General features: G+C 46.8%; 1 protein-coding gene across 2 annotated transcripts in view; it reads left to right on the top strand.

The window, feature by feature from the left end:
* Positions 1–9,363: 9,363 nt before the first annotated feature.
* The window catches only part of SNPH (syntaphilin), a 37,773-nt gene continuing 19,318 nt past the window's right edge, over positions 9,364–27,818 (top strand). The window contains exons 1-2 of one of the 2 annotated variants that reach the window (XM_054573937.1): positions 9,364–9,453; positions 9,707–9,813. The gene's annotated coding sequence lies outside the window, so the exon portion shown is untranslated. Of the gene's footprint in view, positions 9,454–9,706; positions 9,814–26,902; positions 27,383–27,818 lie in introns of those variants that run through there. The other variant, XM_054573938.1, reaches the window with a different exon arrangement.

Genomic DNA, 27,818 nt, shown 5'->3' on the forward strand with positions numbered 1-27,818 from the left:
AGGAAATCCAAAAAATGAAGATTTATGTCATCACTGAAATTTCGGTATAGATTGTTTGATTTAAAGCAGCCGCTGTCTGGAAGCAGCCGAACATCTGATCCATTTCATAAGCGGGTTAACCTCCCATTTCTTCTTTGTAAGTTCAGAATAATCATAGCCAGAACTGGAAACTTATATGCTTACAGAAATACTGAATTATAGCTAAGTAATATTTTTTTATCTTCACCTGAGGACATGCTTAATGATTTTAGAGAGAGCAGAAGGGAGAGAGAGAGGGAGAGAAACATCGATGTGAGAGAGAAACATCAATAGGTTGCCTCTCGCACGTGCCCTGACTGAGACCAAACCAGAAACCCAGGCATGTGCCCTTACTGGGAATTGAACCCAAGGCCTTTCATTTCACAGGACAACACTCCAACCAACTGAGCCAGGGCTAGTTAACTGATATTTTAATTTAGCTGACTTGAATGTATAGAATTTACCATTTCCCTGACTAGAATGTGGCATTTAGAATACATTTTTTAAATACTATATGCCTTCAAGAAACATTCAAGGATGTTATTAAAAGGCTATTTTATGTTTGATTACTTATCTAAAATTTATGGGATTAATTAATAATTAACACTTATTTTTCCACAGGCAATAATTTAATTCAAATTCCTATCATTCTTGATTTGACACTGTGCCATGGTTTTTAATCTAATATTTTAATTGAAGAGTTACAAAGTTCATCTATGTTTTAAATTATCTGAGTGGCTTTCAGTCTATTTATAGGTCATTTAACCTTTTTATTTACTATTTAACGATTATTATAACCACCATTCATGTGTCAGCAAAACTAAGTGTTTCTTATGTTAAAAAATTACTATATTGTCTGCTACTAGAATTCAAGTAAAGTCACTAAAATAAATGTTCTTTTACTTGGTGTTTACTGAACTTTTTTCTACATTAAAACTATTGTTTTTCTTTTTTCTTACTTGAAGTTTGTTATGAAATTTTCATGTAATGCTCTGTAAACTCCATAGTATACTGTAAAATGAAGCCTGTGGTACTCTCTAAAATACTGTTGTGCTACAAACAGAATTCTAAATGACCTCTTTGAATGCATTAACTATAAGATTTAAGTGTCATATTGCCTTTAAAAATTTACTATTTTTTAAATTAATATACATAAAAATTGACATTTTCATGGTGGTGCACAGTTCTATCAGTTCTGACACGCATGCAGAGTCCCGTGACCACCGCCACAGCGGGGTGCCCAGAGTACCACCACCCAAGAAACTGCTTTGTGCTGCCCCTTCTGAGTCACACACTTGCCCCATCCTGACTCCGGGCAACCACTCTTCCTCATGAATGTAGTTTTATTTCTCTCTTGTCATGTAAGTGGGATCACATAGTATGTAACCTCTTGGAGTCTGGCTCATCTCCCTTAGTGTAATGTCTTTGAGATTAGTTCAAGTTGTTACATGGATCAGTGGTTCTGTGCTATTTATTGCTGAGTATTATTCTGTTTGGATATACCATAGCTTATTTATCTATTTATCCCCTGAAGGACATTTGTTTATAGTTTTTGACAATTATAAACAGAGTGGCTACATACGCTTGTGTCAATTATTGTATGAATATAAGTTTTTATTTCTCTAGGGTGAATATCTAGGAGTGAGATTGATGGGTCATATGGTAGGTCCATGTTCAACTTTATAAGAAATTACAAAATTATTTTCCAGAGTGGATGTACCTTTGTGCACTCACACTAGCAGTGTATGAGAGTTTTCACTTGACTTTTTGTTTACTCTTTGAGATAATTGTAGGCTCACCTGAAGCTGTAAAAAGTAACAGCGAGATCCTGTGTGCCCTTTACCCAGTTTCCCCCAAAGGTAGCATCTTGCATAATTGTAGTATGGTATCACTGGAAACTCACGTTGATACAACCCACTCACCTTATTCATATTTCACCAGTTTTACATGCACTTACTTGTTTGTTATTTGGTCCTATGCAATTTTATTACATGTGTAGCTTCATGTGAACAGAACAAACAGTCCCATCACAAAGATCACTTGTGCTGCCCTTTTGTATTCATAGCCCCCTCCCTAGCCCCAGACAACCACTAATCTGTTCCCCATCTCTATAATTTTGCTATTACTACCGTTGACCTTTGTAGGTTAACTTTGTATCCTGAGTCCTTGCTAAACTCACAAATTTATTCTAGGAATTTGTTTTTCTGTAGATTCCTTGGGATTTTCTACCCAATCATGTTGTCTGCAAATAGGAAAAGTTTCATTTCTCTCTTTATCATCTGTCCCCAATGCAAGGGGGAAAGCATTCACTCTTTGACCACAAAGTATGTTAGTTATGCATGTTTTGTGTGTGGGGGGCGGGGGGGTACTTAGGTGTGTGTGCGTGCAGGTAATTTTTGTCAGGTTGGGGATATTTCTATTTCTGGTTTGCTGAGAGTTTTGTGGATTTTTTTAAATCATAAAAGTATGTTGAATATTAAATTCCTTTTATAAATTGATTGATTGGATCATGAGATTTTTCTTCTTTAGACTGTTAATATGGTGGATTATACCAATTGATTTTTGAATTTTAACGAGCTTTGCATTTCCAGAATAAACTTAACTTTGCGATGGTGTATTATTCTTTTTATGTATCACTGGCTTCAGTTTGCTAATATAATTTTACAGCTTTATTGAAATAGAATTCACATAGCATAAAGTTCATCCTTTTTAAAGTGTTCAATTCATGGCTTTTAGTATATTCACAGTATTATGCAACCATGACCATTATAGAATTTTAGAACATTTTCATCATCAAAAAGAAACCTCATACTCACTAGCAATCACTCCCCATTCCTTCCTCCCTGCAACTCCTGGTGACCACTGCTAGTTCACATTCTGTCTCTGGCCTTTTTCATCTGCCTTTTTTTCCCTTAGCATAATGTTGTTAGGTTTATCTATGTTGTAAAATGTATCTGTACTTCATTTCTTTTAATGGCCAAATTAATATTACATTATGTGGCTATACATCTTGTTTATCCATTTGTCAGTTGGTAGATATATGGGTTTTCCACTTTTTGATAATTATTAATAATTCTGTTATGAATATTAGTGTATACATTTTTGTATGTATATGTTTTTACTTTCTGGGATTTATACCCAGGAGTGCAACTGCTGATTTATCATATGATACCATATTTTTATCATAGAGATATCATATAATTCTATGTTTTACTTTTGAGGGAAAGTAGCTGCATCATTTTACATTTCTACTAGTAACATATGAGGGTTCCAATTTCTCTATACCCTTGCCAACACTTTTGTTATTGACCTTTTTTTGATTATAGCAATCCTAGCGAATGTGAAGTGACATCTCGTGGTTTTGATTTTCATTTTCCAAATAACTAATGATGTTAAGCATTTTTGCTAATATTTTGTTTAGGATTTTTGCATCTGTGTTCATGAGGAATATTGGTCTATATTTGTCTTTTCTTGTACTGTCTTTCTGGTTTTGGTATCGGTAAAATATAAATACCTTGGAAAGTGTCTCCTACCATTTTATTTTTCTTGGAAAAGACTGTGTAGAAGTGGTGTTATTTCTTTTTTAAAAGTTTGGTAGAATTCACATATAAAACCATCTGGATCTGGAGATTTGTATTTTGGAAGATTTTAAACTATGAATTCAATTTTTAAATAGTTGTAGAGCTATTCAGTTACCTATTTAATTTACTGTGATTTTGGCAATTGTGGTTTGCAAGGAATTATTCCATTTCATCTAAATTAATGATTATGTGTGTAGAGTTGTTTGCAATATTCTCTTATTTATCTTTTCATTGTCTAAGTCCATAGTAATAACCCTTCTTTCATTCCAGATACTAGTAATTTATGTCTTCTAGTTTTTTTCTTTTTGGTAGTATTAGAGGTTAAATAATTTTATTGGTTTCTTCAAAGACCCAGCTTCCAGTTTCATTGATTTTTCTCTTTTGTTTTTCTTTTTTCCATTTTATTGATTTCTGCTCTGATATTTATTTCCTTCTTTTGGCTTTCTTTGGATTTATTTTGCTTTTATTTTTCTAGTTTTATTAAGGTAGAAGCTTAATTGATATGAGACCTTCCTTCTTTTCTAGTATAAATTCTTAATGGTATATATTTTCCTCTAAAAACTGCTTTAGTTGCATTGCACAAATTTTGATATGTTATATTTTCACTTCTGTTCCATTCAAAATATTTTCTAATTTTCCTTAAGACTTCCTCCTTGGCCTATGGAAAGATTATTTAGAAGTATGTTATTTAATCTCCAGGGGAGATTTCCCTAATTCTTTTTCTGTAGTTTATTTCTCATTTGTGTCATTAAAGAACATACTTTAAATGATTTTGGTTCTTTTAAATTTACTTAAGGTTTGTTTTATGACACAGTTAGTATAGAATCTGACTTGGTAGGTAGAGTGTTCTATAAATGTCAGTTGGACCTAGTTGGTTGATACTGCTCGTCAGTTCTTCTGTATCTTTGCTTATTTTCTGTCTACTAGTTCTATTTATTACTGAGAAAGGAGTATCTATGTCTGCAGCTATAATTGTGAATCTACTTCTCCTTTCAGATCTGACAGTTTTTGCTTCATGTACAGGGTCGAGCAGAAGTAAGGCCTGCTTGAATGTGGTTGGTAGGGCAATAATATGGGTGTAATGATTTATAGTTTTAATTTGAACATTTCACCTAAAACGTCATATGGTGTGCTTGAGTGTGATATTGTTATGTTACAGAATTCCATGCTTATGATTTAGTAATAAAAAAGGGTGTTATTTGTGTCCAACCCTACATTTTGAAGCTCTTTTATTAGGAGCATTCACATTTACAGTTATTATGTCTTCCTGGTGAAGTGACCCTTTTATTGCTGTATAGTGGTTCTCTTTATCCCTAATAATTTTCTTTGCTCTGAAGTCTTCCTTTTCTTTCCATTTTTTAAAAACTGAAATATAATTGACACACAATATCCTATTCATTTCAGGTGTGCATCATTGTCATTTGAAATTTATGTACATTACAAGATGACCGCCACAATAAGTTACCATCTGTTACCAAAGTTAGTACAGTATTATTGACTGTATTCCCCATGCTGTACATTATTTCCCTGTGACTTACTTATTTTATAACTAGAGTTTGTACCTCTTATTCCCCTGTACCTATTTCACTCACTCCCTGATCCCTCCCCACTCTGGTAACCACAAATTTGTTTCCTGTACCTATGAGTCTGTTTCTGTTTTGGTTTGCTTGTTTTGTCTTTTAGGTTACACATATAAGTGGAATCATGCGGTATTTGTCTTTCTCTGTCTGTGATGTCTTTTTCTCATATTAAACCATCCAGCTTTCCTTTGACTAGTATTTGCATGGTATATCTTTTTCCATCTTTTACTTTTTGCCTACCTATATCATTAGATTTAAACTGAGTTTCTTGTAGTTATCTAATTCAGTCATTTTTTATCCATCCCAATAATCTCTGTTGTAATTGATGTGTTTGAGCCATTTACATTTAATATAAATATTGGTATGCTTACATTTAGAGCTACCATTTTATTTTTTGTTTACTATTTGTTTCCTCTATTTTTAATTCTTATATTGTTCCCTTTCCTGCCTTATTGTGGAATAGTTGAACATTTTTAGAATCCCATTTTATCTGTTGATTTTTACTATATCTTTTGTTATATTTTTTAATGAGTGCTCTCAGCATTACAAAACACATGCTTAACTTTTCACATTCTACTTAGAATCAGCATTTTACCACTTCAAGTGGAGTGTAGAAAATTTGCACCATGTAAGTTCCTTTACACTCCATCCTTTATATTGGAATTGTCTTATGTTTTACATTTACATATATTGAAAATCCATCAATGTTGCAATTTTTTCTTTCAACTGTCAAACATTTTAAAGAATTCAAGTGGAGAAGGAAAAGCTATTAAATGTACTCAGATATTTACCATTTTGATTGTTCTTTCTTTCCTTCCTGATGTTCCAATTTTCCTTTTGATATAGCTTCCCTTCTAATTAAAGAATTTTCTTGCCCTGTCTGGTGTGGCTCAGTGAGTTGTGCGCCGCCCTGCACTCAAAGTGTCGCTGGTTCGATTCCCAGTCAGGGCACATGCCTGGGTTGCGGGTCAGGTCCCCAGTAGGGGGCACTTGAGAGGCAACTACACATTGATGTTTCCTTCTTTTTCTCCCTCCCCCTCTCTAAAAATAAATAAATAAAACCTTTTAAAAATATATCCCATTATTAGAGGAAAAAGGATTTTCTGTAGCAGTTCTTTTAGAGCTGACAATGAATTCTCTTAGTTTTTCTTTATCTGAGAATGTCTATATCATCTTTATTTCTGAAAAATATTTTTGCTGGGTATATAATTCTGGTTGACTACTCTTTTCTCTCATCAAATTAGATTCCTCCCCCTACCTCATTTTACTGCTGCCCTCGATGGTTTCAGTTGAGAAATCCAGTTATTCAAATCATTATTCCTCTATAATTAACACATCATTTTTCTCTGATTGCTTTCAATATTTTTTCTCTGTTTTTAGTTTTCAATAGTAACTGGAAGTTATTATTTTTCTATTGTATCATTATTATTATTTGGTTTATCCTCTTTGGGATTTGCCAGAAAGCTGGAGCTTGGAGCTTTATTACTTTCCTCTGTTTTGCTTCCTTCTTCCCACAAGTTGTGGGAGGACAGAAAGAGACAAAAAACAGCAGAGGCTCATCCTCTCTTAGCACCACAGCTACTCTGATTAGAGTTTCGCCTCCTGCAGAGCTTTAGGCACCTGTGGGTCCCTGTTGTCACAGCCATCACTGCAGGACTGCCTGGATCATCCCTGGGTCATGAGATGACGGAGCAAAGACTGAGAAAGAAAAGTTATTTCCCCCACTCACCCTGAGCATTAGGGGTCTCCTTTCCTGATCCCAAAGTCAGAACTAGGGAGACTCTTTGAGAGCTCTCTTTGTGCTGATTATTTCATTCCAGATTTTGGCTGCCCTGAAACCAGGCCAGGGGGTACCAGAGAAAACAAAAATGGTAAATTCACTAGTGCAGTTCTAAGTCAAATTCTGGCCTCCCCCAATTTCCCTGCTAGTATTTTCAGAGTCCTCAGGAAGTTGCTCTATGCATTTTGTTCAGGTTTTATTACAGCATTCAGTGGGAGGAATGTGCTTAGCCAAAACTAGAATCAAAATTGCTTTGAAACTAAACAAATTTAAGTATTTTCCAATTAGTACAAAACAAAACTATTGATTTTTTGGAATAATTTTGTTTTATGCTTAAAATTCTCATTTGTTGTAATTTACATTATAACTAAACACTGGTTCTCTTTTCAGTCACATGCTTTATGATGTTGAGGGGAAAGTTCTTTACTAGTTAACACCATTCGGGATGGGAGTGTTGTGGATGGAGCTGCTCTTTAACTTTAGGAAAGTTCCTTGTGAAGATTTCTGGGAAATGTAGTTTTCTATGTGTCAAGCAAAAAAACCAAACAAACACACAACAACAAAATATGGGGGACAAACAAAAAGGTATATTTTTAATGAGAATCTCAGAAAGTATCTCCTGATAAACTAATTACACAGCTTCCTTTGGTTTTAAGTGTAAAAAAAGTCACATATAATTTAGGTGGGCCTTAGGGCACATAAAACATTTCGTCAATTAACTTGCTAACACAGCATTGTGGGGGCGGGTGGCAAGGGCGGGGAGGGGAGGTGTTTAGCCGGCAGGCCTTTTTACACAGGGCTTTCTCAACTACAGTTTCCTATTCCTGCTACCATTGCTCTACATGTTTTCCCACAAAGCATAATGTACTGATGGTCATTCATCTGATAAGAGAATTCAATTTAATTGAACAGAGGGAAAAATATAACCAACAATGTATAGGCCTTTGTTGCACGATTATAGGCATTGTTACAGAGTGATTTACCACAAATCAAAGCTACAGAAAAAGATTTAACTTTGAAAAGTAACAGTTAATTGAATATTTGTTTTATTTAATTATTAATTCTTTTCCATGTACATTAGAAATAGTTACCAGGCCAGCATTGGAGCCACCATATAAAGTCAGTAAAGTCACTTTACAAATCTTCTGGAAAAGTCTGCCTAGGGTGGAGAGTAGAGCGTCCCAAGTGCAACCTTGCCACAAGTAGACAGATACTCAAGGGCCTATTGTTCTTATAGAAGACCAGGGCCTGGCACGAGGAGAGCTTGCTCGCTCATTGACTTAGTCAATATTGATTAAACAGCTACTATGTGTTAGGCACTATTCTAGGCACTAAGGACACAGTAGAGGACAAAACAAAGTTCCTTCCCTCGTAGAGTGTACATGCTAGTGGGGGTGATAATGACAGGCTCCCAAATAGTTAACACAGCACAGCAGCTGGTGGTGAATTACAGCAGAACTAGGGCAGAGGGAGTAGGGCAGAAGGGTGGTCAAGGAAGGCCTCCCGGAAACGGTGATACTTGGCAAGGATCCGGAGGAAATGAAGGATGGTTTTGAGCAGAGGAATGACTGGTCCGGTAGTTAGGGCTGGTTCAGAAGGAGGTAGCCGCTTCCCACTGCTCCCCACTTTCCTCACATGAAACCAGGCCCAGAGAGGGACTTAACATCTCTTGTGCAGGCATGTCTTGCTACATAGCTAGAAGTGGAAGGCTGAAGCAGAGATTCCGTTTTTTTGGACTTTCCCCGTGTGTTTTTCCCCTTGTTTCTCCTGTGATAGTGATGGCAGGCAGACGGAAAAGGTGTTTCACAAACATTTGCTTTAGATTGTGATTGTTTACATTTCCATCTTTCCAACGATTCACCATCTTAACTTCAAAGAAAAACATTTTCGTTTTTAGATATTTAAGGTTCTTGCTATCATTTTTCTTGGTAGTCCAAGTGCGGTTTTCATTAAATCGCCCTGGTACTCAGAGGTACTCGGTTTGGGAAGTGTAAAATGTTCCAAAAGAAAATCGGATCAAATTACGATTTCACATAAGCTGACTGTGTGCCAGGAAGCGAGATCGGTATCGTCATCCCATGTTACAGACCAGAAAGCTGAGGCCCGGAGAGGTCAAGGGACTCTCCCAGGGTCACACAGCCTTTCGGTGAACCAACACGCTTTCGGCGATGCCCCACGTCCCAGCTGTAGGCACAGGCAGGTGTGTAGGTGAGAGGCGACGCCACGCTGCGTGCTCACGTCTCCACTCCCACGCCCTTTGGAGCAAGGTGCCAACTATCTCTTTAAGAAGGAAAGTGAAGACCAGCCGCTTACGCAGCTGCCGGCGAGCCGCGGACTGGCTCGTCCCTTCCACCCACCTCCCCCTCCCCTCCCCGCCCCTCCCTCCCGGCAGCCCCAGCCCCGGCGCGCACCCAGTTAGCCGCTTCCAGCAGGGGCTCCGGAGAGCAGTTCGGCGGCCCTGGCCGGGCAGCCGAAGCCATGGAAGCCTCTGCAGGTGATGACGGGACCCCGGGGACCTCCGGGGCTACCCCCCAGCTGCGCCCTACGCCGCCCAGAGTGCCAAGAGCGGGGTGGGGGAGGGGAGACGCGCACCGCACCCGGGCGCGGAGCGAGCGCAGGGCAGGCAGCCTGCCCTCCCAGCTCCGCGGCTGCGGTGGCCCAGCTGTCAGCGGCCGGGGGCTCCACTACCCGGGTGTCCCCCGCCCGCGTTCATCCGCACCTGTCTGTCCTTCTTCCCACTGCCGCAGGTTGCTGATCAGGGCCAGGCAGCTGCAGCAGCGACTGCAGAGGCGCTGCGCCAAGCCGGGCCGGAGTGGTGCGAGCCGGCGTGGCTGCGGAGGGCGAGTGGACACAGGTGAGGAGGCCGCGGCGAACCGGGCGGGACCCCTGCGCTGCACCGCGGTGGGTGGCGGGTGGGGACCGCTCGCTGCAGTAGAATCCTCCGAGGGCACCGGCCGAGGACGGGTTAACTGTGACTCATTCCCACCCTCCCTTCATTCCCCTACATCCTTCTAATTGCACCCCCCTACCACCACCACCACCCTGAAATTCACAACTAGAAGATGCTGATTGCAACCAGGAAGATGCTCAGGGTGGACGGTTAGGAGGATTTTAGGGACTACCCTGTTCCTATTTGTTTTCCTCTTCCAGCATTTGGCAAACATTTAAGCCTCTTTCCTCTTGGAGGAGGAGCAGGGGTACGGGGGTGGGGGGAAGGTGGGAGAAGGATGGAACCCCACACCCAACCCAAGGTCAAGTGCCAATGACTGCCTCCTTCCCACATTTCCCCCCTGAGCAGCATCAGGGCCCTGCAGTAAAAATGGAAAAATGGCCCATGACCTCTAGGGTGGGCGATCTCGGCCTCAGTCTCCCTGGAGCTTCCATGGGTGGTGACGCTTTCTCCTTCCAGTCCTCAGCGGGGAGCTGGGCTGTTTGGAACACCTTCTGGCCTGGGAAGCCCCATGTCCCCTTCCTCGTCCCTGCGGATGAGGAGAGGCCTGGTTTCACACTGCCAGCTTCCTCTGGCGGCTTCCTCTGCGGGCTCTCCTGTCTGGTGGTGTGGGATGGGCTGGAGATTGGGGTTCTAGTCCCTTTGCTTGCTAGTAGGCCACTAGTAGCCATTTTAAAATTCTTCAGGCGTGGGTGTCTGTCTGCTACTGTGTTCAACGCGGGAGTTGGATTAGATGGTCCATACAGTTCTCACGTGCCACTCATTAACACGTCAGGGGGGACCCCTCTTTTAAAGAAGCAGGGTTTAAACTTGAGTGTATGAAATAATTGGGGTTTCCTCAGTTGATTTCTTTCAACTCTGGACTTCTCAAGTGAAACGCTGACCTTGGGAGTCTCGTGGGACAGAAGGCGTAAGATAGTCCTGTAGTGGCATCCCTGTGCCTGCACTAGGGAAACCTTGGTCAAGTTACTTCCCTTCCCAAGCTCCAGTTTCCTTGTCTGTAAATCTGGAAGGAGGGTACATGTCTCAAAGGGTTAATGTTAGGATTAAAGGAAACACGATTGCGCCAGTGCCTGGCACATAGTAGGTTCTCAGAGACACAGAACTGGAGAGATGGGCCAGGGAAAGGGGAGTGGCTTCTTTCCATCCTCTCCCCACCCCACCCCTGCGGGTCTCTTCTCCATCCCTGCAGACGGTGTCCCTGCCAGGGGACAGTGAATGCTGGGCTGTGTTGGGCCTCTGGGCTGAGGGCCTAGGAAGCAACCAGGAGATACAGATGTTTCCACTGCAAGGGCTGTGACATCATTTTAGCAAATGGTGGTCCCAAGGAGGCATATAAAGCCCAGCACTGGATTTGGAAAATTCTGGCATCTGCAAGCTGAGTCTCTGAGAGAACAGCAGCATCCGAGTCTTGTGTGCCAGCAGAGGGCGGGGACCGAGGCTTCCTGGGTTCCAGTGGACCCCACTGCTTCTCCCCCCACCCCCCGCTCCCCGCAGCCTCTCACTACAACCTCCCTGAGACGAGGCAGCTAAGTTTCTGGTGTCCGTATTTTCTATTCTTTATCTTCCCCCCTGCTGTCGTTTTCAGCCTCGCATTCACCCTTTCTTGCTCTGGCGTATTCCACAGACACATTCTGCCTCTTGACACCCTGATGAAGAAGGCTCCCCATAGGGTGGGGTGGGGCATTTTGCCGCTGTACCATTTGGGCCAAAGGAAGTTGCCATGTCTCCACCTGCCCTGTATCCTCCCAGCAGAGGCCCCTGTTCCTCTCTCTGTCTTCAGCCTCGAGCCCATGACTAGGCACAAAGTAGGTCTTCAGTAAGTTTGAGGAAATTATGTCCCTAAGCCAACTAGGTTAGGGAGAAATTGCTGGAATGTGTTGATGGAGTAAGTGAAAGCACTTTTAAGCATCGGGCATCGTGTAGGTTGTTGGCTGTCATTTCTGTGACTAATACTGTTATTATCACTATTGCCAGTGGCCACCAGTGGTTTTACCCTCTCCTCAAGTGAGGCTGCAAGAGGCCAGGTGTGCCTGGGAGAGTGGCGTTGTTGGTAAACCGATGGTGCTGAGATGACCGTGAAGGGAAGGGGATTGGGAAGAGAGTGATTCCAGCCACGTGCTGTGCTTGGGGCAGGGGGTTGGCAGATAAGAGGAATCAACTGGCCAAAATGGATGCACGGGAGAAAATCAGGAGACCCAGGTCTCAAGTCTCATTCTGCCATCTCATTGCGTGACCTTGGGCCAATCACGCCTCCTCTGGGTCTCCAGCTTTGACATGGGAAGACTGGACTACCTGATCCCTAAGGTCCCTTCTGGTTCTGACATTTTTTCCAAGTGGATTTTGTTAAATAGAATTGAGACCATTATTGCTCTCGGTATCATTGGTGGAGTGCCAGACCGTTACCTGTCGCAGGTAACCCTCCTAATGATTATACCTAATTGAAAGATGATGAGAGTGAGGCTTAGAGAGATTGACTTGCCTAAGGCTGCACAGCTAGAAGTGGCAGAACTGCTATGTGACACCAGGCCTACCGGACTCAAAAGAGCATGCTCTTGCAAAGTTCCGCTGCCTCCCCATCCGACCCTGCTGTCATCGTCGTGAGTTGTGTGTACACGGCGCATGTGTGGAGGGGTTTGAGGAGGGAAAGGCATTTCCCGGGAACAATCATTGCAGAGGACTTGCTGAGTTGAAGAGTGTGTAAGCCAGTGCTGAAAAGTCCTCCTTTTGCTGTGAGCCCTGCTGTGCGGGTAGGTGGCAGGTGCCCCTTTCCCAAAGAGAGTGGCCAGGAATGAATGACAGTCATGACAGACACACTTTCAGAGCGCGTCCTACGTGCTGTGCTGTTTGACACAGGTTCCCTTTTTTACTCCTCAGACAATCCCACTATGTGGGCACTATAATTTTACCCGTTTTACAAGTGAGAAAGCCAGGGCAGAGAGGCAAGGGGTCTCGCCCAGAGTTACACAGCTGATTTGTTGTGAAACCTGAGAAAGTTTTGCTAGAAGTGCGCTGTACTGACAGTCAAAGAGCGGCTTTCAGCCCGAGCCCTCTCACTGACTGAGTAGCTTTGGGGAAGCCAGTTTCCCTCTGAATGTCGGTGTTCCCATCCCCCAAAGGGACCGGATGCATCTCCTGGCTCTAAAAGACCTAAATGCCACTGTGGCCCAGAATGGTGGTGGAGGGGATTCCGTGTCTAGATAAACATTAATCAACATTTGTTTATTTAGTAGCCAAGCCCTGGGATAAGTGCACAGCATACAGGAAGGAGTAAGAGCTGAATTTCAGTTTTAAGAAGCTTATAGATGGCGAGAGGAGGCAAGTATTTAAACTGTCTAGGAACTGTGAGGATGCTGATGCGGCGGGCAGTGGAGCAGGGAGAGGGGGATGATGTTTCCTAGTCAGTGGTCAGAAAGCTTTAGAGAGATGATACCATTGTCATCTCCTTATTTTTGGCATTGAGTCTGTGTGGTGGTGATAATGATAAATGTTCTACCCAGCTTCGGATATTACCAGGCGGTTTTAAAGACCTGTTCGTGTTTGAACCTAGCAACCCAAAACGTGGCCACAGACGTCTGAGGGACAACTCAAGCCCACTCTGCAGCGCGGTTCCAACGGAACCATCCATTTGTCCCACGGGGACCAAAACCTTTGCTGTCCCTAGGTGCTTGCAGGGACAGGGCTCAGGAATTCCTCGAGGGAAGCCTGTCAGGCGCCTACAGCCACGCAGTAGATGGGGGACCTCTTCCTCACGTCTGTTCTCAGCCTTCCTCCTGTCTGAAGCGCCTACCCCCTGGAGAGGTAAAGGCATTTACCTGGATTACACAGCAAGGCTGGGGGCGCAGCTCTGGCCTGACGGGAGTGACATTTCTCAGCTGTGTGCAGTCATCCTGCATCCAGGTCACCAGAGGCCTGAGGGGTCATTTCTGCACGGAGTGAAGGTTTGATGCAGGTGCGTGAAGCTCGAGCTGATGGCGCTGTACAGGGAGAGGCCTGCGTTCGCTAGGCTTCTTTGCACCTCTTAATAAACAGATGTTTATGAAGTGTTTATCACATGCTCAGCACCGTCCTCCGAACTGAGGTGCTGAGTCAATCAAAAGGGAGTGTCTGGGAAGCAGCCTGGTGCAGTGGAAAGAGCCAGTGCTGAGGAGCTGGGAGACTCACCTCGGCTCTGGAGCTGGGAGACTCACCTCGGCTCTGGCACAGACTCCCCGGGTGGCCCGAGGCCGGCCCTTTGCGTTTCCACACCTGCAAAAGGAGAGTCAAAGGTGATCCCTAAGGGCTTTTCAAGCTCTGACTGGCTTCTGTTCTATAGCCACTTTAGGGGGTACAAGAGCAGACAGGACACAGATAACTGTAACTTGAGGAGGAATGAGATAAATATAACAAGAGACATGAACAAGTGCTCTGTGGGTTTGCTGGAGGCAGAGGGCTTGGGAAAGGCTCAGTTCAAAAGCCACCTCTTCAATGTTAGGATGAGATGCAGACAGAGGTGGTTTGCTGTTTATGAACCAGGAAGGGTAGCAGAAGCATGTTGTCATTCTGGGACAGGAAGGCTTTACAGCAGAGCACTGCTCCCTAGACTTAGACTGCAAATATCAGTGCATTTGGGGATCTCTCCTAGGTCAGCCGACCTTCCCCCCCACCCCATAAAAGGACATTCAAATGACCTTTATTAACACCACACTCTAACCGACTGAACTAACTGGCCATCCTCAAATGACATTTAGAGTTCTGTTTATTATCACTATCATATAGTGAAAGAGCATTTTAATACCTCTATCCCCAAAGAAAGAAGGCTATGTAATACCAGGGAAGAAAAAGGTACTTCTTCAAAGTGAATGCATTTTGCTTTATTAAACACTGTTTTGTTCATACTCTGCTCATTTTACCGTGGACCTCTGTCCTTGTGTTAGACTTTGGATTCAGGCTGCTTGGGTTTGGATCCTGGCCAAGTTACTTTTTCTTTCAGAGCCTCTGTTTCCTCATCTGAAAAAGAGGGAAATGCAAGGGACTTCAAACCCAGTTGTCTACACAGGCAAAAGGGGTTGGGCTGTTTGGGGATTGTAGCAAATTGAAAAGTGCTTGCTTGAAAGAGGTAGCTGCTAGCCGGCTCTTGGGCCCAATGTTGTCAGATCTTCTGGCTTATAAGACAGAAATCTGGACGTTTGTTTGTGACATCCCTTGATATTTAAAATGTGGTCAACAAAGCAACATTTTAAAACGCACCCATTAAAATGTGTCTGTGGCAGGTCATCAGTCTGTGTCCTGTGATGTGAAGTTCCAGATGCTGGGCACGTAGTGCCTGGTGGATGTCAGCTTAGCACGAGAGGGAGAAGGGAAACCAGGCTGCAAGGTGGGCCTGGCCCAGGGCAAGCCTTGTCTGTGAGGCTGGGCAGCACGTTCCTTTGGCAGCTTGCGATCGTCTGCTTCTGGGCCTCTAGCTTCAAAGGCCCTGTTTGTGTCCCTTTCGGTCGCACTGTTGGGATTGAGTCTCTAGGGACTGAGGCCTCCAGACACCTCTGTGCCCCTTGAAGTTGGCACTATCTGGGCTTCCCTAGCCCAGGGTCTATGGAAGCTCGGGCGGCAGCCTCAGAAGAGGGAACTTGGCCGATGGCCCGTGTTGCCTGGCACAGAAGCCACCTTGAAAGACAGGCATGGAGAGAGGCTCTGGCAGCACCTCGGTGGGAGGGAGGGGTGGCTCCTGTCCTTTGGAAGCCACGCTGGCCTTGCCACCGAGGTCCTGCCGCCCTCTGCGCGGGCTCTGTGAGCTCTGGCCATAAGCAGTCTCTGTGCAGCTCCACTACAAGGCCACCCCCAAGGAAAAGTGGGGACCTGGTGGTCAGGAAGCCTAGAGCATCCTCAGAGAAAGCCCCCGAGGGTTCCTGGTTAGCACGAGGAGCCCTGCTCACAAGGTATCAGGGCATCCTCGGATTCAGATTGGAGCCTCTGCTGGCAGCTTATACTTTGCGGCTCCAGTTAATCAAATATTCATCAAGTGCCTACCATGGTAAGGCTTTATCCCGGCCACGGTGGGGGAATGCAAAGGAGGATTTACATTCATTCATTCTACCAATATGCACGGTGTCCAGGAACCCAGAGGTGCCTACCCTCAGGGAGCTCGTGAGCCTGACAAAGACCCACAAAGGGTGCCCAGGGCCTGACTCATCAAAATATCACTAACAGCTGCCATTCGATGGCGTGCCTTCTGAATGTTAGGTACTAGCCATACGGCCCCTGTTTCCGAGGGCGGCTCTGGGGATTGAATGCAGGACGCAAGGCTGTGCCCACCACACAGAGATGCTCAGGGAAGGGGAAGCCGCATTAGTGTTAACCTGGAAAACAGAGCAGTTCCAGAGAAAAGGTCAAGACGCATATGGGTCAGAGAGAACAAGCAGCAGCAGAACAGTCCAGGCCCGCTGAGCTTCTGTTATCCTCATTTTATAGATGAGGCCGCTGAGGCTCAGAGAGGATGTGGTGTGTTCAGTTACACAGCTGCTGTGTAGCAGAGCCTGCACTGCAATGCCGGTCCGCTTGGCATCAAAGCTCTGTTCTTTCTCCTAAGCCATATTGCCTCTAAATTAGCAATTAATGAACAAAATAATGACACTACCACACATGAATGGCGAAGCACAGTTCCACTGGTGAGGAAGGGGGTTTCTACAGCTAAGAAAACTGGGACTATTAGAAAAAAGAAACTGGCCAGAGTTACATAACGATGAAGTGGTGGGATTGGGACCCCAACCCCGGTGTATTGGACGTGGCTTCCCACACTGTCGGGACAGAATAGTCTTCAGGGGTTAAAGGTAATTGTCTGCAGATACTCAGAGTATAGTCGCAGGAGAGAGCCTGGGCATTCCAAAAGGAACTCTTGCAGTGGGGATGGAGTTTGGAATGGCCATGCTTGGCAGCCGTGCAATCCAGAGGATCTGGAATTCTAGCAGGACCAGTCACAGGTATTACAAGTGGTGGGTGCCACTGGTGTTCCTAGGAGAAAGAATAACTGTAGGCTGGGGCTATCTAGGAAGACTTCCTGGAGGAGGAGAAAGAACTAGCTCAGGATCTAAAGGTCTGGCAGAATAAGGGCTGGGGAAAGGGAGTGGAGTGGGACTGTGTATGGTAAACAAATCCTAGGGAAGTGACCACTCCAGTCTGGCAGAGCCGTAGAGCTGAGACCCCTCAGCAAAGGGCACCACCCTGTTTTCTTGAGCTTTTTAAATGGTGGAAATGGAGCCATAGTGAATCCTGGGTCTTTCCCAAAGCCTCGTTTGGAGGCCAGTTTGGAGGCCAGTTTGGCACCACTTCCACCTCTTACCTCTCTTCATGGTACCACTCATCTCTCTCCCAACCTCCATTTCAGAAGTGGCAGACTTTGGACATTGAGTTCAACTGGGAGAAAGTCATGCCAAACTTCACCTCTGTGGTGAAGGCCGTGGGACAGCCTACGGCATCCAACCAAGGCCATCTTCACATTTGGGGCCCAGAGCCAGAGTCGGGGGAGGCCCTGGGCCTCCTAGCAGCTACCTGCTACTCAAAGCAAGCACTGGCTTCCGAGTCAGGCCTGGCCCACCGCCAGGGCTGCTGCTTGTTGGCCTGGGACCTCAGACAAATTCCTTACCCCCAGGGCCATGTTCTCAGCCACCAGAGGCACCTGCTGAGATCCTCTGCATGGAAGGGCCTGGAATACAGCAGGCGTCCCCTCTCTACGGGCCTCAGTTGCTTCTCTGCCCCTCCGCAACCCAGCCCTTGTCCAGGCTAATGACAGCTATGTTGTTGTCATCAGGTACAGGGATGTGTGACTTTATAGCATTGTCCTACAGCTCTGTGGGGGAAAATATTATCACAGTAGAAGAAATGGAGTCACCGGGAATTTAAGCAACCCGTCCGAGGTCCCGCAGCCATTATGTACGGCTAACCTACCCGATCTCTGGCACCAGGGCCCGCGCCTCCACCACCGCGACCGCTGTCGCCATCCTCTCTCCCCCTTTGCTTTCTCGCTCTCTCCCTCCCTCTTCCTGTTCTCACAGGCCTGTGGATAGCTCTTCCTCCCTCCTTGACCCTTAGCTGGGCTCATAAGAGCAATTTTACCCGCCTTGGGCCCGATTGGAAAGAGCCTGCATGAGACCTAACGAAGGGCATTTGGAATCTTTGTTACTTCACAAATGTCCCTAAAGGACCCTCGGACACTCTCTGCCCCGGGTCAGCAGTGTTATCCCCGTGGACCACTCCTTTCCACCTCAGTTACGTTTACTCGCCCCGGTTCCCTCTGCCTGAAGTTTTCCTCCTGCCGCTAGTGCTGTCTCCCACGTTCACGTCTGTCCCAAAGCCCAGCTCAAATGCCATCTTTCAGATCCCTCTGCGGACTCCCACAGCTCCTTCACAGAGCCCAGGCCCTGCGCCGCTTAGTCACCGCGCCACGCGTCACGCTGCCAGAGGAAGGAGGGGACCGACCCCCCACGCCCACCCCTGCCCTGCCCTGCAGAGCCCAGCCAGGCTGGGGGTAGCTGGGGCCCAGGCCGGAGCTGCGGGCCGGCCAGGGCCAGCGCCCTGCTTTGTGGCTTCCTTCTGGGAAACTGCGCCCCACCCTCGCAGGAGGGGGCTCCTCACTCTGAGGGTTCTGTGCCTGGGAGACAAGGAGCCTCCGTGTTTGGTGGGACTGGCATTGTCATCTCAGGAGCCCCAGAGGTGAGCACCCAGATGAAGGAAACCAGGATCCAGACCGAGACGGCGGTAGCCCTTTGCTCTGAGTGGTTGAGAATGGAAAGCATGGACTTTGCAGCTGGACATACTTGGCTGCCAGCTTGGTCTCTACCACGGACTTGCATGGTGACCGTGGACAAGTCTCTTGATTTCTCTGACCCTTTGTTGCCTCAGTAGTAAAAACAAGCATCATAATCATAACCCCAGCCTCTTAGGAGAAAAGCTGGCATGAGAATTAAACTAGATTAGGAATCCCACATGTGTAAGCACCCTGCACAGGGTCTAGCACACAGTAGGTGCTTAATAAATGGCATACCCTTCCATGCACAGTTCAAAAGAAAGAATTTTATAACTTCTCTAGTTTTCCAAAGATCCAAAGCATCTTCAGTTGGTAGTGAGCTCCCCTCTCACTGGAGGTATCTGTTCAAGCTGGGCCTAAGGAATGTTATTACGAGAAATGGAGCTTCAAAGAGATGGATGTTGGGCTTGGAAACCTTCAGATTCTTCCCTGCCCTGAATTCCTGTGATTCTATGAAGCCTTGACTCAGATCTCATTAGTCAGTTATTAGAAATCAGTTGGGGTTTGGCTTGAGTGTCTCTTTAGCACAGATAAAAGAATTCTGCTGGAGTTGTGTACTAATTGAAGGCTTTCTCCCAAGAGGTGGCAAAGCTAGAAACAAAATCAGGCCCAAGAAGAGCTCTGATAGACCCTGTGAAGGGAACCTGGCTGGGGTGACTGGGGCATGTGTCTAAATGCGCAGATTGAATTTTGGGAGGGCTGCGCCATGACTGGTAGAATAAACTGCCTACAGCAAGGACTGTGTCTGAGTTACCTCTGAATCCCTAGTGCCCGGCACAAGCCAGGCACACAGGAAGTACTCTGGAGGAAACACAAGGAGCAAATGCAAAGTAGCCTTGGTGTCCCTCGCAGATCGAATCCCGGCTTGAGAAGCTCTTCGAGTAACCTTAGAGGCCAAGCGGCAGCTTCCTACTCTACACATGTGCGCGCGTGCGCAAGCCTGGCTTCTGAAGTGAGACTCCTCCTGCTTGCTGCGGCTCCTTCTCCCTCTCTTTTCCCTTCCCCACCCTCTCCTTGTTCCAGCTTTACTGAACTATTGTCAACACCCAACAAGTTGGACATATTTAAAGTGTACAATTTGGTTAGTTTTTACATGTTATGCAACCCACAGAGCCTTCACCACAATTAATAATGAATGTGTCCATCATCCTCAAAAGTCCCCTTGCCCCTTTGTGTCGTTCCTCCCTCTCCGGCATTTCTCTACCTCCCACCCCCACCCCCAGGCAACCACTGATCTGCTCTTTCTGTAGATTACTTTGTGTTCTCTAGAATTTTATTTAAATGGAATCATACAATAGGTATTCTTTTTTAGGTCTGGCATCTTTCACTCGGCATAATTATTTTGAGATTTATGTTCTTGTGTCTATCAATAGTTTACTCCTTTTTCTGCTGATAGTATCCCATTGCAAGGGGGGGGGATAAGCCGTGATTCACTTATTTCTTCATTTGTTGGACATTTGGATTTTTTTTTTAAGAAATAAAGCTGCAGGAAACATTTGTGTATAAGTTTTTGTGTAGAAATATACTTCCCTATTCTATTAGGTAAATACCTAAGAGTAGAATGGCTGAGCTATTTGGTAAATATATGTATTTGACTTTTTAAGAAACTACCCAAGTATTTCCGAGGTGGTTGTACCATCAGCGTATGAGAGCTCCAGTTCCTCCACATCCTCACGAGCACGTTTTAATTTTAACCATTCTAACAAGTGTGTAGCCATAGCTCCTTATGGCTTTAATTTGCATTTTTCACTGAGTAATGATGTAGAGCACCTCTTGTGGGCTTATTTGTTATCCATATGTCTTCTTTGGTAAAGTGCCTGTTTAAATATTTTTCCCACTTTTAAACCTTTAAGCATTTGGTTGTTGGTCGTCTTATTATTGCATTGTAACAATTCTTTATATGTTCTGGATACAAGCTCTCCGTCGAGTATACCTTTTGTAAATATTTCCTCCCAGTCTGTGTCTGGCCATGGAGGGCCCTGTGGGGGTTCAGACTGTACATACGTGTGTGCGCATGGAGTGTGTAGGTGTGAGAGAGACACACACAGAGAATGGCTTCCTGGGGGGCTCCTGCCTCTGAATTCAGTTCTTCCCCACTAATGTCTAGAGTCACGGAAAGGCAGCGCCCACAGGTACTCACAAAGTTCGCGCATCTCAACAGCTTCATTTTGCAAACAGGGAGCCTGAGCCCCTCAGGTCCCGCCAGGGACTCAGGGGTGCTGGTCAGGGCTCACACAGACCTCAGACCTCTCGAAGGAGCAGGCCCAGGGCTGGACGCCCTGATTTCCTTGAGTCCTGAGACTGTGGGTGAGTCGGGTAACTTTTCCGAGCTTCTCTCACCTTGTCTGCGAGATGGGCACAGCAGTGCCCTCCCAGGGGTGAGAAGCCAGGCCACACCTTCTAGCCGGCCATCCTGACTTCAAGCACCACCTGTTGCCATCGAAAGGCCTTTGGGAGGCGGGGGTTTGGGGATGTGCCGGCTGGAGCAGAGCTGGTAGCCGTTCCTCCTTTGCCCTGGGCTGTGTGGAGCCTGGCTGAGGGCGTCTCCCCCTCTTCTGCCCCAGCCCCGTGCAGCTCACCAGCAGCACACACGCTTAGGCCGAATGCCTCTGTGTGCGTGAGTGTGTATCTGTGAGTGTATGCATGCGTGTGAGTGTGTGTAGGCTTAGAAGCTCTCAAAAGATGGTCCCCAGGTGGAGATGTGTGTAAACAGCCTGGGTCTGTTGGTGTGAGGAGAGCTCCGAAAGGAGCAAGTGCAGGCCGTCCATGGAGGGGGCCGCAGATTCTGTCTCCCCCGAAGCTGTGCCCAGGCGTCCGTGCCTGAATTGGGCTTTGGAAGAGAAGGCGGTAGTGGAAGCTTGGAAGGGCTTTCTAGGCAGAGGGCGCCACGCAGGCAGAAGCATGGCAAATCCACAGTGAGCTTGGGAGAGGATGTGCTGGGAGACAAAGCTGACAGGACAGCAGAGGTCCGGTTGTCACAGCGGCTCTGGGAGGTGGGGGGTGTTATCTCCATTTTACAAGTGGGGACCCTGAGGCACCACAAGATCGAGAGAGGGTGTCCTCAGGCCTGTGGGTCAGCGGCAGAGCTGAGCGCTGCGGCCCCCGCTGCTGTGCTGTCTGCTGGGCCCTGGGGAGATGGACGGTGTGCACTCTCGTGGCCCCTTGTCCTAGTCCCTGGCTAGTGCATGAGTTCTGAGGACTCTGGGCCACCTGGTTGGTCGCATGACTTCCTTCAGCAGGTGTTTGCTAGGCCTCGATTCTCAGCACAGCCCTGTCCCGGCACCTGGGAGGACTCCCAGCCACTGAAGGCACGACGCCCACTTCGCTTGTAGCTCCCGCGGGCTACGCGACAACAAGCCAGATTCTCAAGCCCAGGTGTTGCCAGCGACAGTGCACGGGCCAGACCTGCCACTGTCACTCTGGGTACTGGTGTGTTTTAAGCTGGCTATATTGCCCCCTTTGAACAAAAATGGGGTTTTGTTATTGAGAGGGGACACTGAATGGTCAGTGGGCAGTGATTAGACCCCACCACCCCGCGGCCTGGGCATCGCCACGGTGCTGCCCTCCCCCACATTCCCCACAGCCCAAATGCCTGGGGCCCTGAAGAATCTGCCTCCTAAGTTTCCCTTGAATCCACCTTTGCTTCTCTCCCTCCCACTCCTCCACTCCATCTTGGTTTTCCCGGTGCCTCCCATCAGAGCTGATCCAGGGTTGCTTCCTGTCATGTCAACCTGACCTCGACGTTCCTCTGCCCAGAACTTTTCCCTGCAGGCTCAAATGGCACTCCCAGCCTTGCTCCCTACTCCCCTTCCACCCCCACGCTGTCTGGTCTACGACACCCAGCCCCTTAGGTCCCACTCCTTCAAGCCTCTGCAGGGCTAACCCCAGCCCCGCTTTGGATCGGGAGTGCTCCGGCGCAGACAGCTGCGCGTCCGTCCTGCAGAACCCAGCCCCAGCGTCCCCCGCCTGAGTTCCGCACAGACTCCCTGCCTCCTCCGCCCAGCCCCTGCCCGACCCGTGCTTCAACCACTGGGACTGTCCGAGGAGGACCCAGCACAGTAGACACTTGGTGAATATTGACTGGAATGGCCCTTCCGAGCTGCCACACGGAGAAGTACTGTAGCTATGAGAGGGAAGAAACGTTGGGGGGACTCGCTTTCAGTCTTGAAGCTGGGCCTCTCCTGAGCCAGGTCCCTCCTGGAGGCCTCGGTCGTCCCCTCAGCCACAGGGCCGGAGAGACGCAGAAGGATCATCTGGGGTAATCCTTGTGCTTGAACTTGAACTCCTTGCCTTTTAGGAGGCAAGGCTAAGGGCCAGTGGCATCGTCGAGTGGAAAACACAGCTGACGTGCACGTGTTAGGAGGGAGGAGAGTCAACCGGCAACTCAGCCCTGTAGGAAAGCAGTTTGGTAGCATCTTGTTGACCTTACAGATCTACTGGGGATCCATTCTGAGGAAATAAATGTAAATACAGAAATATGGTTATGCACAAAGATATCTAACCTACCATTCTTTTTGATAGAAAGTCTAAGTGTTCCACAGAAAGGGAATGTTAACTATGATGGACCCATGAAATGAAATAATATGCAGCCGATAAAATACTTGTTGTAATACATATGCCATATTATGGGCAATTCTTAAACCATGTTAACTTTTTTAAAGATACAAAGGTTCATATATACCATGGTTATCACTGTATGAAACCAACAGTCCCCGAAAAGAAAAAGGTTTTTTTTCTGTGCTTAGAAAAACAAGCTAGAAGAGGCAGCAATAAAATTAATCAGTGATTTATCTTTGAGTAGTGAAACTGGAGGGTTGTTTTTTTTTTAAGGTATATACTACTCTTAGACTATAATAACTACTTTGGTAAATATATTCAGCATTTAAGAAATACCCAGTCAGAGCTAAGGGAGCACGTTTTCATTCATGATCTTGTTGGGATGAATTATTCACTTGTCTCTGGGCCTCGGTTTCTAGCATAAGGGAAAGAAGCCAGCGATCGTTGGGTAGCGTGTGCCAGGCTCTTCACTGCATTATCTAACGAAACCTTCGCCGTTGAAATCCTGTTTTACAGATGAGACAGCTACAGTTTATGGTCAGTCTGCCCAGAGCGAGGTTTCCGCTGGATCCTGCCCTAGGACAGAGCCCCTGCTCCGCAGGCCGCCCCGGGGCCCTGTGATCGCAAAGGTCTCCGTCTGCTCATGGGGAGAGGCCGGTGGGAGGGACACCTGAGAGCACTGTGTCAACAGAGCTGAGCAGGAGTTTCTTTTACAGGGTGGGGAGGTCGGTGTTTGCCAGCAGGTGGGAAGAGGAGCGCTTTGCTGACTACAGCCAGAGCTCGTGCTCCCCGCTCTCCCTCTCTAACCCAGTAGGCGTTCCCTGGACAGGAGGTCCCCCACAGCCCAAGCCCCCTGATCTGTGTTCCCAGCCTCCTTGTGCATCCCAGTGCCCCGGATTCAGAACTGCGAGCCTAGGGCTTACGTCCCAGTTCTACCACTGATTTACCTGGTGTCACCCACCCCTGACCCCAGACCCTCTACCCATCCAATGGGATTGGCTAGATAAGAGATCTCACACTCCAGTGCTAGGCAGCTGCCACTACAGCCCAGGTGCGAGAGCAGGAGCTCTGATAAAATGCTGGCCCGTCTTTGCTGCGCCGGAGTGAGACGCAGAGGCTGCAGGGCCTTTGGGGTTGTTTAAGACAAGCTAGAAATCTGGACTATTAAAGTGTGAATGGTCTCAATTTATAAATGTTGACTGAAGTTAAAATATGTGCACGTACAAGGAAAATCGACTACAGGCATGACAGGAACTGTGGGCTGCCCATTGGGGACCTCTGGGGTCGCCTGCCCCTGAGAGCCTTCTGGCTTTGCCCTCCACCCCGCCCCCTGGTTCCTGGATTCCTGTCCCACACATCCTGCTGGAGACAGTGCTGGACAGAACGAGGCCAGGCCTGCGAGAGCAGGAAGGTCAGCCTGCCAAGAAGGGAGAGGCCCTACGTTTGGCTCTGCTGGGGCCCCATACACGCCCTCGGCAAATACATAGGCCTGAAACGGCTCTGCCCTGCTGCCTGCCAGAAACTATACCCCAGCTGTGGTTTGTGGGTTGTTGTGTGTTAGATGCTGTGCTTGGCAGTTTGACTTCGCTTCCTGGTCATGGCAATGATTAACCTCACGTGCAGATAAGGAAATTGGCCTTATCTGAGTGTGACGGGTCTGAAGGCGCGTAACTCTTAGTTGAATCCAGGCATGTCTGGCTACACCCTGAGCTCCTGCGTAATAATCATTCTGCCCTCGGCAGGGACTGCTGGTGCTGGTGCTCACGGCAGCATTTAGTACAGGGAGCGGAGAGCGCGCAGATGAGTGCGTCTGTGTGTGCACACTTGTGCGTAAACACAACTAGACCTAACGTGTGCAAGTCTGTATGCTGGACAGATGTGCTTAGGACAGCCAATTCATTGTTTGTAATAGCTGTGTTCTAGAAAGCTGCTGCCAACCCTGAGTTAGTGCGAACCAGACCCTTGCTCCCGAGGGAAAATACAGGGCTAGGGTCCTGTGAGCCTTTGGCCACAACAGTTTCGTCGACTGATCAATACATAAGCTTGTTGTATGTGCATTTCTGTTTAAAGACACCTTCCTTAATATAGATTGTTGATTAATTCATATTGAACTCATGCCAACAGCCCTATAATTTATACCTGAATGGAGCTTATCTGACACATATTTTTTCCATCAGGCACATCACAGGGACACTAGACAGCACTTCGGCACTACCCTTGCAGGCCACATTCAACAGCAAAATCAACAAAAACCACATGGCATTAGTAAACTGCAGAAAGGAAGCTTGTTAAAGAATTGAGAAATGAAGCAAGAAGGTTACCTTGTTCCACCTCAGCGGAAAACATGGGCGTCAGGCAACTCGCATGTTTCCATTGCTCCGCGCATGTCCGAGAATGACGTGCAAGAACCATGAGTGCTGACTTGAGGGTTACAAGTAAATTGTATGGAGTGGTGAATTCACAGATGCACAATCCACAGAGCAGGAAGGTCAGCCGTGTATCTTTCCTCTTTTTCCTGGCGCTGCTGTCAGGATTTGGGGTTGTTGACCGATGGGAGTTGCTGAGTGTGGATGTCATTTGCAGGGGCAGCTGGCATTGGTTCTGAGTCCCACTCTCAGCGTTGCCACCTCCTCGCCCTCATGCAAGTTCACTGGTCTCTGCAGCCAGTTGACCTAAGTAGGTACAAATGATTCTGTAGTCAAGGATCCTGAGATACAAACTATTATAATATTTCAGATTAAGATTTTGGAGTGCGATAAAGATGTAATACATAGGAAGAACATTAAGAATGAGACTATATTTAGGTGGCTCTAGCTGAGTGGCACAGTTGGTTGGAGCATCATTCTATACACCAAAATGCTGTGGGTTTGATCCCTGGTCAGGGCACATAACTAGGCTGTGAGTTCAGTCCCCCTTTGAGACGCATACGGGAGGCAACAGTTCTACGTTTCTCTCTCACATCGATGTCTCTCTCTCTTCCCCAACCCTTCCTGTCTCTAAAATCAATAAGCATATCCTCGGGTAAGGATTTTTTTTAAAAGACTATATTTGGGTGAATACATAATCACCGCTGTTCATGGAATGTTTTCCTTTACCAGATCCTTGCTAGGTATTGAGCACGTGCTCTTGCTAATCATGACCGTACTCATGCATGGCTGTAATTAGCCCCATCTTACAGATGACACTGTGGCTTAGTGAAGTGAAGTGGCATTCCCACCATCACAAAGGTAGTGGGTAGTGGAGTTTGGAATTCAAATCCAGCCATATTTGAACCCAAAGCCATGATTTCTTTCTGTTAGGTTAGTTGGCCTCTCAGCAACAAAAGGCTTTTTAAATAGGACATAGATATTTACAGGATCTCCCTTCTAAAACATTCCTAAATGTTCACTTTAGCTAAATTAAGACATGGGACAGCTTCTCCAGAGAGGGAAGACTTCTTGGAAGGGAGGTTGATGATTTCCAGCCCTCTTCCAGCAAGCATGAGCTGTGTTGGATCCTGTCAAAGGCCCGGGATCTTAGCGAAGGCAAATGAATTCAACCTGACATGGGAAATGCCATTGGAAATCAGCTGGACAGGAATCAGCTGTGTGGATGGCTGAGAAGCTGGCAGCTGGAGAAGAGAGGACCTAGGAGGAGAGATGAAGGCTCCTGACTCCATGGATAGGAACTCCATGCAGAGCCCCCAGGAACTGCAAGGAGATAGATGAGACTTGGCTTCCAGCAGGAGTGGTGTGTCCAGAGTGGTTGGTGGGACCGGAATCAGCTGGCCTTCAGCCTCATGTCCCTGCTCCTATAGCTCACACTGTGGCCTTTGGCATGTCCTCCGTTTTCTGCTTAGAAAGTGTGGCAGTTGGACTAGATTGTCATGAAATGCCAGGAGAGGGAGAGAGAGAAGGAAATGAATATGAATGAGAGACACATTATGAATGAGAGTGAGTTTACATGGTGCCGTTTTGGATTCCCAGGAAGACAGAAGCTCTCTGATCTCAGGCTGAGCCAGGAACTATCTCCATGGGAAGGGGCCGTGGTCCCAGGCAGATTGGATACATTGCCACATCCCTGTAGCCCTTGGTCCTTGCATTCCACGGGTCCTTCACCATTGCATCAGCGAAGCACAGCACGCACAGGGTGACTTGGGTGAGCTCTGAGGGCATCATCTTTCCTCTGTCTTAGGAGCCACCTGGCAGCCCTCTTCCCCTTCAGCAAATCCCATGCACAGATATTTCTTTTAGCATTCATTTTAAGGAGGGCTATAATTCTCCCAAATAATTGGTTGGTCTGCTTCCCGCTCCCCCTTAACCATGAGAACAAGGAGACTGGGCATAAGTTCCCATTTTGCATTGGTGGCCAGGAAGCCCGGAGTCAAATCTGAACCTTGTTACTGATGCTGCCATGTTTGTGTTTGTGGTCAGACTGTGGTATTCCCTTCTTCCTTGGCCTTGGAGTCAATGTCTATTTTACTACATGTCCTTTGTGAGCTTCCTTAGAGTTGGTGAGGCTTCTCCTGTCTTTCCTTTAGGCTTTCCTTTCATGACTTCTTTAGTCATAAAGCTACGCTTCGCTCTTATTTTGC

This window comes from Pteronotus mesoamericanus, unplaced genomic scaffold, assembly GCF_021234165.1.
Source record: "Pteronotus mesoamericanus isolate MK-2021 breed Mesoamerican mustached bat unplaced genomic scaffold, CSHL_Meso_final contig_25, whole genome shotgun sequence".
NCBI classification, from domain to species: domain Eukaryota; kingdom Metazoa; phylum Chordata; class Mammalia; order Chiroptera; family Mormoopidae; genus Pteronotus; species Pteronotus mesoamericanus.